Here is a 14162-nt window from a genome sequence, read left to right as displayed (position 1 = left end):
TGAGACTCGTAATAGAGGAGAAAAATGAATGGGATGCATATAAATTATCAAGCGACTCAGAAGCCTGTGGCAGATATAAGCTAGTCTGTAATCAGGTCACAAAAGAGGTTAGGCAGATTACGAGAAATCCTTGGCAAAAGATGCTAAGAAAAACAGCAAGGATTTCTTTACTTATATAAACTCTAAAAGGAAGGGGATGAATCTGATTGGTCCACTTGACATCGATGATCCTGCTCAGATAGCAAACAAACTGAATGAGTATTTTGCATCTACATCCACACATGAGTTATAAAGGTTTGAAAATGGCAGAAGCTTATCAAATTGTAGCAGGATACTTAATGATTTTGTAATAACAGAGCAAAGTGGAGGAGAAATTGTTGGAGTTAAACATAAGAAAAGCACCTGGGGTGGATAGGATCTATCCAGTTATATTAAAGGAGACAGCAACGCAACTAAGCAAACCTTTAGCCATGATTATGAGAGCATCCTTGGACTCAGGAGAGGTTTCCACGGACTGGAGATGTGCAAATGTATCCCCAATTCACGAAGGGTGACACGAGTAATTACAGACTAGTTAGTTTAACTTCTGTTCCGGGTAAAATAATGGAGTCGCTGGTTAAAGATGCCTTGCAGGATCATCTAGACAAGACTGCAGCAATAATTCAGACACAGCATAGGTTTGTTAAGGGAAGTCTTGTCTGACAAATTTGATAGGATATTATGATGTGGTTACAAAGGAACTGGATGCAAAAAATAATTTTGATATCATATATTTGGATTTCAGGAAAGCTTTTGACACTGTTGCACATGGAAGACTATTGTACAAATTGGAGCAGAATGGTATTAAGGGTAAGTGGCTACAATGGATAAAAGGATGGTTAAGTGGGAGAAGACAGAGGGTGGTAATCAATGGGTGCTGCTCTTCGTGGACTAATGTTATTAGTGGAGTCCCACAGGGTTCTGTGTTGGGTCCACTGTTGTTTTGTATATTTATCAATGATATTGAAGGTATATCAGGCTTAATGTCGAAGTTTGCAGATGGTACAAAGGTTGGCATGGTTGTTAATGACAGTGTGCTACTGCAACAGGATCTAGAACAGATGGGCTAAGAAGTGGCAACTGAAGTTTAACCTTGACAAATGCAAAGTACTGCATATGGGTAGAAGTAACCCCAGAGAAATGTACCAACTGTGTGGTACTACACTTAAGGTGGTAGAAAATGAAAAAGACCTGGGAGTAATTGTGCAGTCAGATATGAAGTTTTCTGAGCAATGCGGACAGGCTGCCAGGGCAGGTCATGGGGTTTTGTCAATGATATATAATAGGAATTTTGCTAGCAGGGAGAAGGAGGTGATTGTCCCTCTGTATAAGGCAATGGTCAGGCCGCACCTTGAGTACTGCGTACAGGTTTGGAGACCTCATTTTAGGAAGCTTGTAGATTTACTTGATCGTGTACAGAGAAGGGCAACAAGATTGGCAAGGGGAATTAAGGGATCCTCTTACCAAGAGAGGCTTATGTTCTGCAAATTGCAATGGCTGGAGACTAGGCACCTGCGCGGTGATCTGATTGAGGTGTATAAGGCTTTGAATGGGTTGAACACGCTGAATTCTGATGGGATCCTTCCACTTGTTCAGATTACGAACCTAAGGGGGCATAAATTCAAATTAAGAATGGATAGATGTGCAGAAATTTGCCTTTAGCCAGCGGGTGGTTAATTGCTGGAACGAACTTCCATCTGTCGTGGAAATTGATAGATTGAATAATTTTAAGGAGGAACTGGACAGGCATTTGGAGGGAATGGTGTGATATTTTTTTTTTTTTTTTTGGCTGATGCTGCATAAGCTCATACACTTGCTTTCTTGCATCACATGCCACTACTACTACTAATAGTCATAACAGTAGACTTTTGTTTTGTTAAAAACATCTTCAGTTGGCAAGTTTAGTACGGAGAGAACGCGTGCTGTATTTTAAAGGATTTTTTTTTTTATGTTCCTGTGATGCACTTTGTGACGTGGAAATCTCAAGCGTGAGAGTCCAAACTGGGGAAAGGTTGGAGGGTAGTTTCGCATTTATGATGTTTAATTTAGAGTAGTGACAGAACCATTCTATGATGAGGGTTTCGTATTGGAGAATTTTGTAACTGGTTTTTAGTTTTACTATGGTAATGGCTGAATCAACTGGGGGGGGGGGATGCACGTGTAATATGAGCTCGGTGCTGGATTGTCCTGTTCTGAAACTGTTATATTGATAATATGCCCGTGTATTAGAGGTTTTAGTGGAACCGAATTTTGTTGTAGTACTTCCAATATAGCAAGCATTGCAATTTTGTTGGCATTTAATCAAATATATAATGTTGTTCATGTCACTTGTCGAGTATTTATGTTTCTTTACACGTATTGAACAAAGATCCAAGTTTATTATATGCGGAAAATATAAGTGTAATGTCTGTGCCCGCGAACACTCGGTGGAATTGTCCCACAAGATCACTATTACACGTGCATTCCCGCAACCACACACACCCCTAGTTGATTTAGCCATTACCATAGTAAAACTAAAAACCAGTTACAAAATTCTCCAATACGAAGTCCTCATCATAGAATGCTTCCGTCACTACTCTAAATTAAACATAAATGCGAAACTACCCTCCAACCTTTCCTCGGTTTGGAATCTCACACACTAGAGATTTCCGCATGTCGCAAAGTGCATCACGGGAACATAAAAAAAAAAAAAAAAAAAAATCCTTTAAAATACAGCACACGTTCTCTCTCCACTAAACTTGCCAACTGAAGACGCTTGCTTTCTTCCATCATATGCCTCTACTAATGCCAATTTCTTTATAGACCTGCCTTATTATCTGGTGTAATGGCATAATCGTTATACTACTTGTTTGGAGAAGTATGGGTAGCACAGTGGTCACAGTCACCGTCCTCACACTATGCGAAACATGCTTCGAATCCCATCAATGATGCGAGAAACTTTTCCCACAACCTAGCCGGGTTGGTCTTGATGGGTTTTTCGTCAGAAAACGTGTTGACCAGAACAGTCATCTGGTGCAATTTCAGCATGATTTGTAACACTATTCTTCGTTATGAATTATTTCAGATTATTTATAATTGTGCAGTAGTAGTGGCAAAGCAAGCTTATATAGCATCAGTCAAAATTTTGTCTAGTTCCTCAACTTGAATTTATACTCCCTTATGTGTAGTCTACACTGGTGTTCAAAGAAGGTGCATCACCCAGGAATTTCACATTTCTAACACTTTCATGATGTTATGTTACATTAGTGACTAGCATCACGAATAGAAATATAAACAAATGATAATTATTAATGGTTAAGGCAAAGCTAAGTAATATTTGACAGGTGCTCTCAAAATATTCCAAAATGAGCATTTGCCACCTTTGTACAACAGTTTTGGTAAACCTGACAATTATGGCTGAAATGTTATCAGAAGCCCTCAATTTGCTTCAGTTTATCATTTTAAATGGGAAACAAAATGAAAAGTCCAGGTACAAACTAATATTTAGTTGAATCGCAACTACAGAAGTGCCTACTTACACTTTTCGGCAGATGACAAGGAACAGAGTCGTCCCGAAAGATCGATTACTTGGCAGGTTGAAATGGTCTAATGGCAGCAATTTGCCTTATGATATAGCCAGATATCCATTGGCATTTACAGAACCTTTTATAAACTGCAGATGACCTACTCTGTGATACGAAATGCACCCCCATATCATTTGGCTGGTAGGGAATTTCACTGTAGACACCATACAGTCTGGATGTTATTCTTTACATCTACGGCAAATCATTTGTCTCCCATTGGGGATTCATTTGACATGCTCTTTACACCAAATTAATCGGGCATTTTTTGTGTGAGGAGGGGTTCTTCTTAGGACAACTGGCTACAAGTCCATTTTTGAAGAGGCGTCTTCTGACTGTTACTGCACTTGCTACAACTCCTGTGTCCTTCCCATTCTCTTTTCAGCTCAGACGAAGAAGCTTTACGGTTTTTAAGGCATAAGCACTTCAAAATACAGTCCTGTTTTGGCGTAGAGACTCGTTTGCTTCCAGTTCCTTTTTACCTATCAGCAGAACCAGAATTCTTGAGTTTGAAAAGAAAGCTACTCACTGTCGACCGATTACAATTACAAGACACTAAGCAATATGACGGGGAAAACATCCACGTAAAGCAACAATAGCACTCTTTCTTTGTGGCGTCAACTGCACGTAACTCGCCATCCTGACAAGCAAGGAATGACTGCAGAGCATGCTTATATAGCCGAAAGTAACAGCTGATGCAATGTTACTTCATCACCTACGTGTGTCAACTTATCTGATGCAATCTGTAAGAAATATTGCCATATACTTATGTTATTAGGACCACAATTACAATTTTAAGGGGTGATGCACTTTCTTTGAACACTGGTGTATAGTCAAGAGGAAGAATGCCATTCACATTCAACTTATTCAAGGCCTTATAAACACCTTAATCAGATCACCCTGCAGGTGCCTATTCTCCAGAAGCTGCAATTTTCAGAAGACTTTGAAGGTAAAAGCAATCTTTTGTTCTCTTCACCAATCTGCTTGCCCTTCCCTGCACCCATTCCAGTATATCTACATCCTAAAGTGAGGCCTCCAGATTAGTATACAGTTCTCGAGATGTGGCCTAAATATGACCTTGTACAGAGGGAAAATCACCTGCTAGCAAAATTCCTCTACATCATTGGGAAATTAATCGTTATAATAACTGCTCTTTTACTACATGAGATTATTATTATTAGCCATATGGTGCAAGGAAGCCTGAAGCTTATGCTGCACCAGCAAAAAAAATTCCCCGAGTTACCCTGAGAGAGAGAGAGTCAAAAGTAGAAAGGAATCATCATGAAAGAGAAAAATTATGATATCCAGCAAGCAGTAGTGAATTTTAGGCGCATTGCCAATTAAGGCCATATTGCTCCGTGTAGATTGTAAATTGCGTGTGTTCTGTGGTCGATTTTCTGTTTGCTGGACAAAACACCCGAGTTTCCGGAAGAAAAACCATGCTACCATCGCCTCATATCGACTGACGCGTTGTGAAAATGGCCTTTAAAAATTCCTCTCGTCATCGAAGGGATTCAAAGTCTTTTCCGCATATATCAAGGATTTATCATGAGTCGTTCCACCTGCACAGATATGATTTCGTTTGTTTCGAATATATATCCCAGGCGCTTGACGAAGGAAAACAAGTCGACTCCATCTTCCTTGATTTAAGCAAAACCTTTGACAAGGTAGTCAGTCCATCAGAGACTAATCAACAAACTGCATCACTATGGTCCCAGAGGACAGGCACTAAACTGGATGGAAACTTACTTGGAAGGTAGAGAAATGTCTGACACTTAAAGGTAAAACCTCATATCCTTTCAAGCCTGAAATTGGTGTCCCATATGGTTCATCCTTAGGCCCGCTATTATTTCTTATCTACATCAACGACCTGCCAAGCACCCTTGGAGACTACCAAATCAAAATCAACATATTTGCAGACGACATAAAAATCTATAAAGCAATTCGCAGTACCAATGACTGCATCATCCTAAACGAAGCTCTTCAACGAGTTATTCAATGGCTGAAGGAGAACAAAATGGCAGTCAATAAAAAAAGTGTGAGTTGATTGAGCTTTGCTAATGCACACAAGAAAAACAAACTTAATTTTTCTTATTGTATCAACAAGAAGGCAATCGAAAAAGTCAGTACAGCCAAAAATTTAGGTATCTTTATTAAAGAATCATTTTCCTTTGATGTCCATGTCTGTAACATTGTGAAGGCAGCTAGCAAAAAACTAGGTTTCCTGAAAAGAATTAACCGAGACTTCAATCAGTTGGCACTTTTCATCTTTCATTACAAAATCTATGTTAGGTCAGCCCTAGAATTTGCCTCACAGGTCTGGTCCCCACATGTTGCTTACCAAAAATTAGAAATTGAAAATATTCAAAAAAGAGCAATCCAGTATGTTTGCTTTAAAAGTGGCCTTGAATACAATGAGAAATCCTACCAAGAGGTGTGTATTCTTTGGACTCGAAACGCTGTAAAAAAGAAGAGATAAAGCCGACTTACTCCTTCTTAACCAGCTGTTAAATGGTACCCTGAATTGCCCTCATCTCGTCTCACAAATAAATTTCAACGCACCGACAAGAGCGTTAAGAAACCATCCTATGCGAGAACAAATTATGGATTCTACAACAGGACTGCACGATCAATGAACAAAGCAAATATGGAGATATTTGACACTCCCGGACACTTCAAGAGGCAACTGGAATTGCTAACCTCATCCGTTACCTGCCCTTAAAATGGACTCTTCTTGCAAGTTCTAAGACTCTGATTGTGTAATGTGTGTGAAGAAATACCAGTGCTCTGCCTTACTCCTACCTGTTCACTTAAATAGGACGGATGAGTCCTACTTTTATTTATTTAGTTTTATTTCATCTGTACATTTCAATTCATTAGTCTTCTTATGTACATTTACTTCTCTCTTTACTTTGGAAATGTATACTCCAAGCTTCTGCTTTGAAGCTGCACCCTCAGGCACGTTTGTTTGCTGTTTGTAGCTGTTAACAATAATAATAATATACATTTAGGTGATGTTTCAAGCAACTTAATGCTGCCTATCAGACCATACATTGGCTGTTAAGGGGAGAAAATATAAAGACTTACAATTTGGGAACATTTGTAATTATAAAAATATATATTTTTATAATTAATTACATGAATAATAAATATTTATGAAAAACATTTTGGTCTGTTAATTTTGTCAATAACTGATAAAAAGATGAGCAAAGAAGACACTCCACGGTAGATGCTACAATGATAAGTATGTAAGGTTTAGTAGCACCGGGAGCGTTTGTTCAACTCCATTTAAATCTGTAGCTTTCATACAGGACACTATGAATTTATAATTTGGAAGAGGCAAAACCAAAAAGCATCCATAGCATCTCATCCTGTCCGCACAGAGGGAGGCCTCAGAAGAAGACAGATATCCTGTACTCAGGAGGGGGGAAAAAGCGAATGTTCAGAAACCTCTTAAATTTGTGACCCAAGCAGAGTAAGGAGATGTTAAACAGACCAAGTCGTAAAACATTAAAACTAAAACTGAAACAAAACTGATATGGTTACAGCAGTACATATTTACACTCAGCATATAACACAGTGCCCAGGTAAAAAAAAAATGCTACAATGACATCCCTCAAGACCACATAGATAAAATGGCTTCCAATGCATGGCTCGGGACTGGAGGATTCGTGCTCGCCATTCAACACCAGAAAATAGAAAATACATAGCAAGGGAGCCCGGAATGCCAGATGACATGTGTCAACGATGCCTTGACCTCAGAAACGATCCAGCATATCACCGCAAGATGCAAGATGATCGCCCAGCCAGCGTACACTCGTAGACACGACCAGGTAGCCAGGATAATACTGGGTGGTTATAAAATAAGTTTCCTTATTCAGGAGACCCTAGTGTCAAAACGATTGCAATAGCGCTGTGAAAATTGGTGGGTATGTCATTTAGGGTATGGGGAAGCGATCTGTAGGGGAAAAAAAGTTAGTTTAAATTTTTGCCACCAGGGGGAAAACGGGGTTGCATTTTTGTAAAAGTTGTCATTTACTTCAAGACACGCTGCTTACGCAAATGACATCCTGTTAGATAAAAGAACGGCCAATGCCACCATCAATAACCATTACAAAAAAGGTACGTGCTCTTTTAGTAAAAGTGTTCTATCAGAATAATACTAACGCTAATGCAGCACTACGTGAACATCGGAAACGTAAATGTTTTCGTAAAGGACCTTTGACATCAGTGGGGCTTTGGAAACTAATGAAGCATTAGTTTTGAAAACTAATGAAAATTTGAAGCAACCAACTGGGGAGTTAGGTGTAATTCCAGGCAGAGGATGACCACGTATCGGAACGGAGATAGGGAGTGGATGAAGTGGCGGTTGCAATGGCCTCCAGGTCAGAATGCGGAACACTACCAGTCAGTAGAGCCAGAGGTGTGTCAAGAGACTTGAACCTTCCTTGGTCTACTGTACGTAAAGCGCTTCATATAATTTTACGCTGGTCCCCATACAAGTTTCACGTAGTGCAAGAACGAATAGACTTTGCTCTACGATTTCTGGCTCGTATAGAACTTGACGATATATGGACTCGAATGATCTTGTGATCTGATGAGGCACATTGCACTCTTCATGGGACTCTAAATGCATAAAACTTCCGAATATGAGGAATTTCTCATCCATCTGCTGTGCACGAAAGACCACTACAACGTCCATACGTTGCAGTATGGTGAGGATTCACAGCAGAGTTTATAATCGCACCATTTTTCTTTCAAGAGTCTACACCTCATGGCCCTGTAAGGTATACGGTAACTGGTGCACGGTACTGCGCTCTCCTAAGAGATCACATTATTCCCACTTTGCAAGAAAGGCAAGGCTTGGAGACCATAGTGTTCATGCAAGATGGCGCCCCTCCCCACGTTGGTCGACAAGTGATGGAACTGCTCCATTCAACATTTAGAAATGATCACATCATTTCTAGGCTTTCCGCAGTTCTGGCCACATGATCACAGATCTCAATCCCTGTGATTTCCGGCTATGGGGATACCTGAAAGACAGAGTTTACCATGGCGGCATACAGATATGAAAGCAAGCATTAAACAGCATGTAGCCAACATCCCAATGAGATGCTACATGAAACCGTGTTACACGCAGTCCGTTTTCAGAATGTCATCTCAAGTGAAGGAAACAATATCTGTAGATTTCTAAGATCTGATATTAAAATCTAAACCTAAGTTAATTATTCCATCTCGTGTTTACAGTGCCAATTTCTCCCCTGGTAGCGGAAATTTGAACTTTTTTTTTTTTTTTATACAAATCGCTTCCCGTAACCACCATGCTATCTCTAACTGTTTTGACACTAGGGTCTCCTAAATAGGGAAACTTATTTTTTAACCGCCCGGTACAACAGAAGCTAGCGAGGAAATACCAGTTGATCAAACAAAGTGTACTGTATTACAAGTATGACCCCCCAAGCCGTACTAGAGACCCTAACACAAGCTGTACTGGGACTGCACCATAACAACGGACAAGGCAATCCGGTACAACAGACTGGACAGAACCTATGTTGACAAGAAGGAAAAGGCTACTATCTGAATGACATAGCGATGCCCAGCACTGGCAACCTCCAAAAAATCCATGAGGATAAATTCAGGAAGTACACAAGCCCGAGACAGGAGATCAAAGAGTGTGGCATATGCTGCCAGTAACGATCATCTCGATCATCGTGCCAACCACTGGTATGGTGCCAAAGATCCTAGATAACTTGTAGGACAGAGAGAGAGTACTTCGACCAACAGTAACACCAGACATAACAACCACCCTGTGCACTTGGTATCAGTACCCATCGCGGTGTTGAACCCCATCAGGGAGCAATAATGGAAGAACAATAAAGTATTTATTTCTTGAGAACCCCAGAGTTTCCCCCATTAGCCGCTTTTATACTTCTTGTGGTGAGGCTTGCACCATAACCGGTAATGTGCATGTAGTGTTTTGTGTGTAAATTTTGTGCTCTGTTCTGCTATGTTGTGTGATGAGCGTCTGGCATCTTACCAAAAGTTCCATCCTGGTACCAGGATCAGCAAACAGAGGAAGCTCCTCAAAGATATATTCCTGTCTTCTTTGAGGAAAGAGTCCAAATATCATGGACCAAATTTCACCCCATCAAACTCCATTAATAGGGAAAGATTCATCATTAACAAATATATGTACTATGTACAATCAGTAGCAAGTCCAAGTTGGCTTCAACAGTTCACTAAACAATACAAGCCCCAAAGGATAATCCACTGGAGTAGCAATCCCAAGGATCAAAAAGAAGAATCTTCAGAGGCAGTAGAAATCCAGTAACTCAAATATATAACAATAACGTTGTTACCATCTAATACAAGTAATCACTGTGAGAACTCGTAGTTAGAAATAACTTTTCTGTACACCAACTCTGAGGTACAAAGAGCCACAAGAACAACAGTCTATCTTGAGTTAACTGATAGAAGTTTATCTTTCCTTTTGAAGACACGTGTAACAAATGTATTAAGAGCATTAATTGCTACCTGAGATCGAACAGGTAAAGGTTTATTTTCACTAGTGAAGTGTCCTGCAGTAAGTTGAAGTTCTTGTCTATAGTATAATTGTAGTGACAATCAAATAAGATATGATCCACGTTCTCTTCAGCCTCACACAGACAAAATGTAGTAGGAGACAGCCATGACTCGACAGCAGGAATGTGCCAATCAATCCTGGAGAAAACCATAAAAATTCTTCTTGAACTCTCTAACTAAAGGTAAAAATTCTCTCGTTACACTACCAAGATCTGAAGTATTCCATTCCCTTTGACACTTTTCAATGTAGATGGAACGCAGGCTTTTCCTTTCAGAAGCCAAAGAACCACTCAAATCAAGATGCACATCTTCCAAGGAAATAGGGCGTACTTTCTTCAGATAATTATTGTATTGGATCTCATAATGTACTGATAGTTTTCCCAACAGAACCTGTAAAGCCACAGTATATGTAGTCCTACATGCTCTAGACATCGTCAGGAGGGCAGCACACTGGGCCTGTAACAACTGTTTAATCGCAGTAGACTTAGTAGCTCTATAGCCCCAACCACCAGCACCAATAGTAATAATAGACAAAAAGACACAATTGTAATATATTCTGAGAGAGTGACCTCTCAGACCCCACTCCTTTCTGGTTACTAATTGTAATCTTGCTAGAATTGATTTACATTTTCCTTTTTGCACCTTATATGTGGCAGAAAATTTACGGTGTCATCAACCTTCCCCCCCCTAACTTAGGCCTAACTTAGTTGTGGAATTATACTTAATGGGCTGCCCTCGATATTTGATCAATGGAGGACGCCCCCTATCTAGCTGATCGGGGGCATCTCATCTAAAACATCTCAGCAACATCTGAGGTGTTTTAGACATTGAGACCTGGAGTTTGCTTGACGTTTATGGAATTATGTGAGAAATATTGCTCTTAACACTTCAGCCCCACGGAACCTCTCCAGGGCACTTTGCCACCAAAGCGTGTAAGAGGTGGCACTTTGCCACCAAAGCCTTTGAAGTCCACAGTGAGGCAAAGCAAATATTTAGTTGTAGCCTCCGCCTGCGATGCTAGAAAAGAAACAATTGCATCCTCCATACCATTGGCACGTGTAAATCCATATTGCACCGGAGATGGAAGTCTTTTATTAGTGTAAGCAATCAAAACACGTCCAAATTGGTTTTATTTCATCGCCGCATTTTTTATCAAAATTTTAACTTTTAAAGTGTACTTTTACGGTATAGCATATCAGACATAATGTTTTCAGTCACTCTGAGTTTCGTGGGGGGGGGGGGGAGGTTGATATGTCTGGGGTCGGGTTGGGGCCTTTGGCTTTGATCCCAGGGGTGGGTGTCAGTCCATCTAACGAAGAGTGAGGAACACATTTAATTTTAATTTTTTTTAACTATTTTTAATCGATATTATTTGGAAAGTATGGTGTAGAAGACATCCTATGAAGCAATGAGGTAATCTCTTATATATTTTAAATATTGATAAAACATTGGATCAATTGAGCCTTGTAGCTCTTTGTTATTTAATAACTATATACTCAAATATAAGTATGAGTAATAGGTACTAATTATAATTAATGCTATAATATTATTTTAATTTACTAATAAAATCCTAATAACTTCCAAAAATCCAAATTATGCTAATGAAAAATCATGCATTTAATCTTGTTGTTATCGCTAAATACATGTATTACTTTTGGTTATTAATATTTTCCAATTCGAGCACTATCTCTAGAGATTGCTTAATCGTATATATATGAACAGGAGTTAAGTGTATAATTTAGGAAAGAGTATATTTGGGAAAGAAAAAAAAATTTATTGTACACAATGCTTCGTTCGAATCCCACCCCCTCCTCCACCTATTCTGTATCACCAATAGTTGAAATTTATTGTTGTTTTAAACCTCAACGCTAGATGGCGATACCTTACTTTTTCATTTAGAACATCAGTCAGTGAAGATTACTGAAATATTCGAGTTAAATTTTAACCAATAATCTCAATTGAAGCGAATGTGCACTAGTTTTTGACTTACCAATCTAATTTTTATTGTACAAAATATATAATTAATACCGTAATCAAGTTTTGGCTTTCATATTTTCTAACCCACTCATCAGCCACTGTATTTCGAAAACCTGTAGTCATAATTGAGCTTTAATTTCAATAAATTATCGCAGATTATTCTGTAATGGCCTATATTAAGAAATGTATTTTATTTTACATAAATAAAAAAAAAAAAATTATTCGGATACAGGGTATTTAAGAGTTAATCAACAAAAAACAGACACAATCCCATGTGGTCTAGTGGCTAGGATACCTGGCTTTCACCCAGGAGGCCCGGGTTCGATTCCCGGCATGGGAAAAACTTATTTTTTTCTCTCCAAATTCCCATTCTTTTTGCCTTTTACTTCTGCTTTATTCATACTTCTATAAATTATCAATATAAACTGATTTTATTTTAGAACTGTTTCATTTCTTTATTTTAAAATAAAATCTAATTTGAACACTAATTTATTCTTCAAAACTAAATAAGAAACAAAACCTCTGTTATTAAATTTTTTTTTGCAATAAGTCAAACGGACGTCGTCTCAAATACCGATCAATTTGACTACCGAATGACTAGTTTGACACTCAAAAATTCATAACGTTAATTCCCCCCCCCCAAGCAGGAATCTCAAACAATGCTAGCTATCTTGATTTTACTTTAACATTTTATACATTCAAACGTAGTTATGAAATGCATTTTTTTTTTATTTTCCAAAAAAATACTCTTACGAATATGAAATGAATTCTACATGTATAGAACATGGATACGAAAAAGTAGAAAAATCCCCCATTTCCGTAGAGGTTAAATTTATCCCTCAACCATGTTTAGTGATGAGGTCCGGTACAGCCAGTCTTACAACAAGAGATAAATAAACTTGGCCCATTCACGAGCCCTTATCTACCGAATACATTTATTTACATCTAACAAATGGAATAACTACTCAATAAAGTGATATTTCCCAAAACTGATCAGGAATTCCTTGTAAAAAAAAAAAAAAAAAAATGTAAATTAAGTGTAACCTTACTTAATTTGTATATTTAGTACAATCTCGTGACATTTTAATATTTATTTTCTATGAGATTTGTGAAGCTGTTGAAGGACTCACTATCGAAATGGGGGTTATTACGCAACTGGTGCGTTGTTTAAACAATTAAAATTGCCATTGATACCAATAGATGGCGCGACATTTAAAAATGGAATGAGTTAGCATAAATACCGACTGTGGTCACACATTGTATTATTATCATTTAGGTTCTGTAGGTTTATAAACATATCTTTCACTGATGGATTTTTCTTCTCTTATTATAGTTATATCAACTGTACAGTGTCCACGCAGAAAGATATCACCAAATGCATCGAAAAAAATTTCGTCTCTTTGCACCCAAGATTGATTTTTCTTTTTCTTCACTTCATCTTTTCCCACTGCATACCATTTTTTTCCTTGATGCGTGACCCCTCAATGGATACGAAAAAGTAGAAAAATCCCCCATTTCCGTAGAGGTTAAATTTATCCCTCAACCATGTTTAGTGATGAGGTCCGGTACAGCCAGTCTTACAACAAGAGATAAATAAACTTGGCCCATTCACGAGCCCTTTTCCCGCCTCGTGCATTAACCTGGAGTTCCACGCGCTCACACACATATATGCCCGTTCCCCAAATCGATATCAATGAAACGGAATGACGTCAGGGGGTATAGTACATTCGCTCTAGACAAGCCTGCAGTAGCAGAAAGCAGCAAACACAGACGGAGAGAGAGAGAGAGAGAGAGAGAGAGTACTGTAATTCAAAGGGCCATCCCTTCTATTTGTGGGCAAATTTGGGGTGCAGATGTCAGCACTGATACTTTTCGTCTAAAATAAAATTTTACTGCTTTGATCTATCCATACACGTTAACCTTAATTTTCTTCCACGTACTATACTTAAGTTTATCACATTCCGTATGAATTAAATTTGCTTATTCAAATTTATTTATTTATTA

The 14162-nt window shown here is 38.6% G+C and overlaps 1 non-coding gene across 1 annotated transcript; it reads left to right on the top strand.

Annotated features, from left to right (window-relative positions):
- The first annotated feature begins 12426 nt into the window (after positions 1-12426).
- On the top strand, positions 12427-12498 carry TRNAE-UUC (transfer RNA glutamic acid (anticodon UUC)). Its single transcript has one exon. It is a non-coding gene; the product is annotated as a tRNA-Glu (tRNA).
- The last annotated feature ends 1664 nt before the right edge of the window (positions 12499-14162 follow it).

Source organism: Mastigoproctus giganteus, chromosome 10 (genome assembly GCF_048544385.1).
Source record: "Mastigoproctus giganteus isolate SK-2022 chromosome 10, ASM4854438v1, whole genome shotgun sequence".
NCBI lineage: Eukaryota > Metazoa > Arthropoda > Arachnida > Uropygi > Thelyphonidae > Mastigoproctus > Mastigoproctus giganteus.
This window is presented reverse-complemented; position numbering and strand designations above follow the sequence as displayed.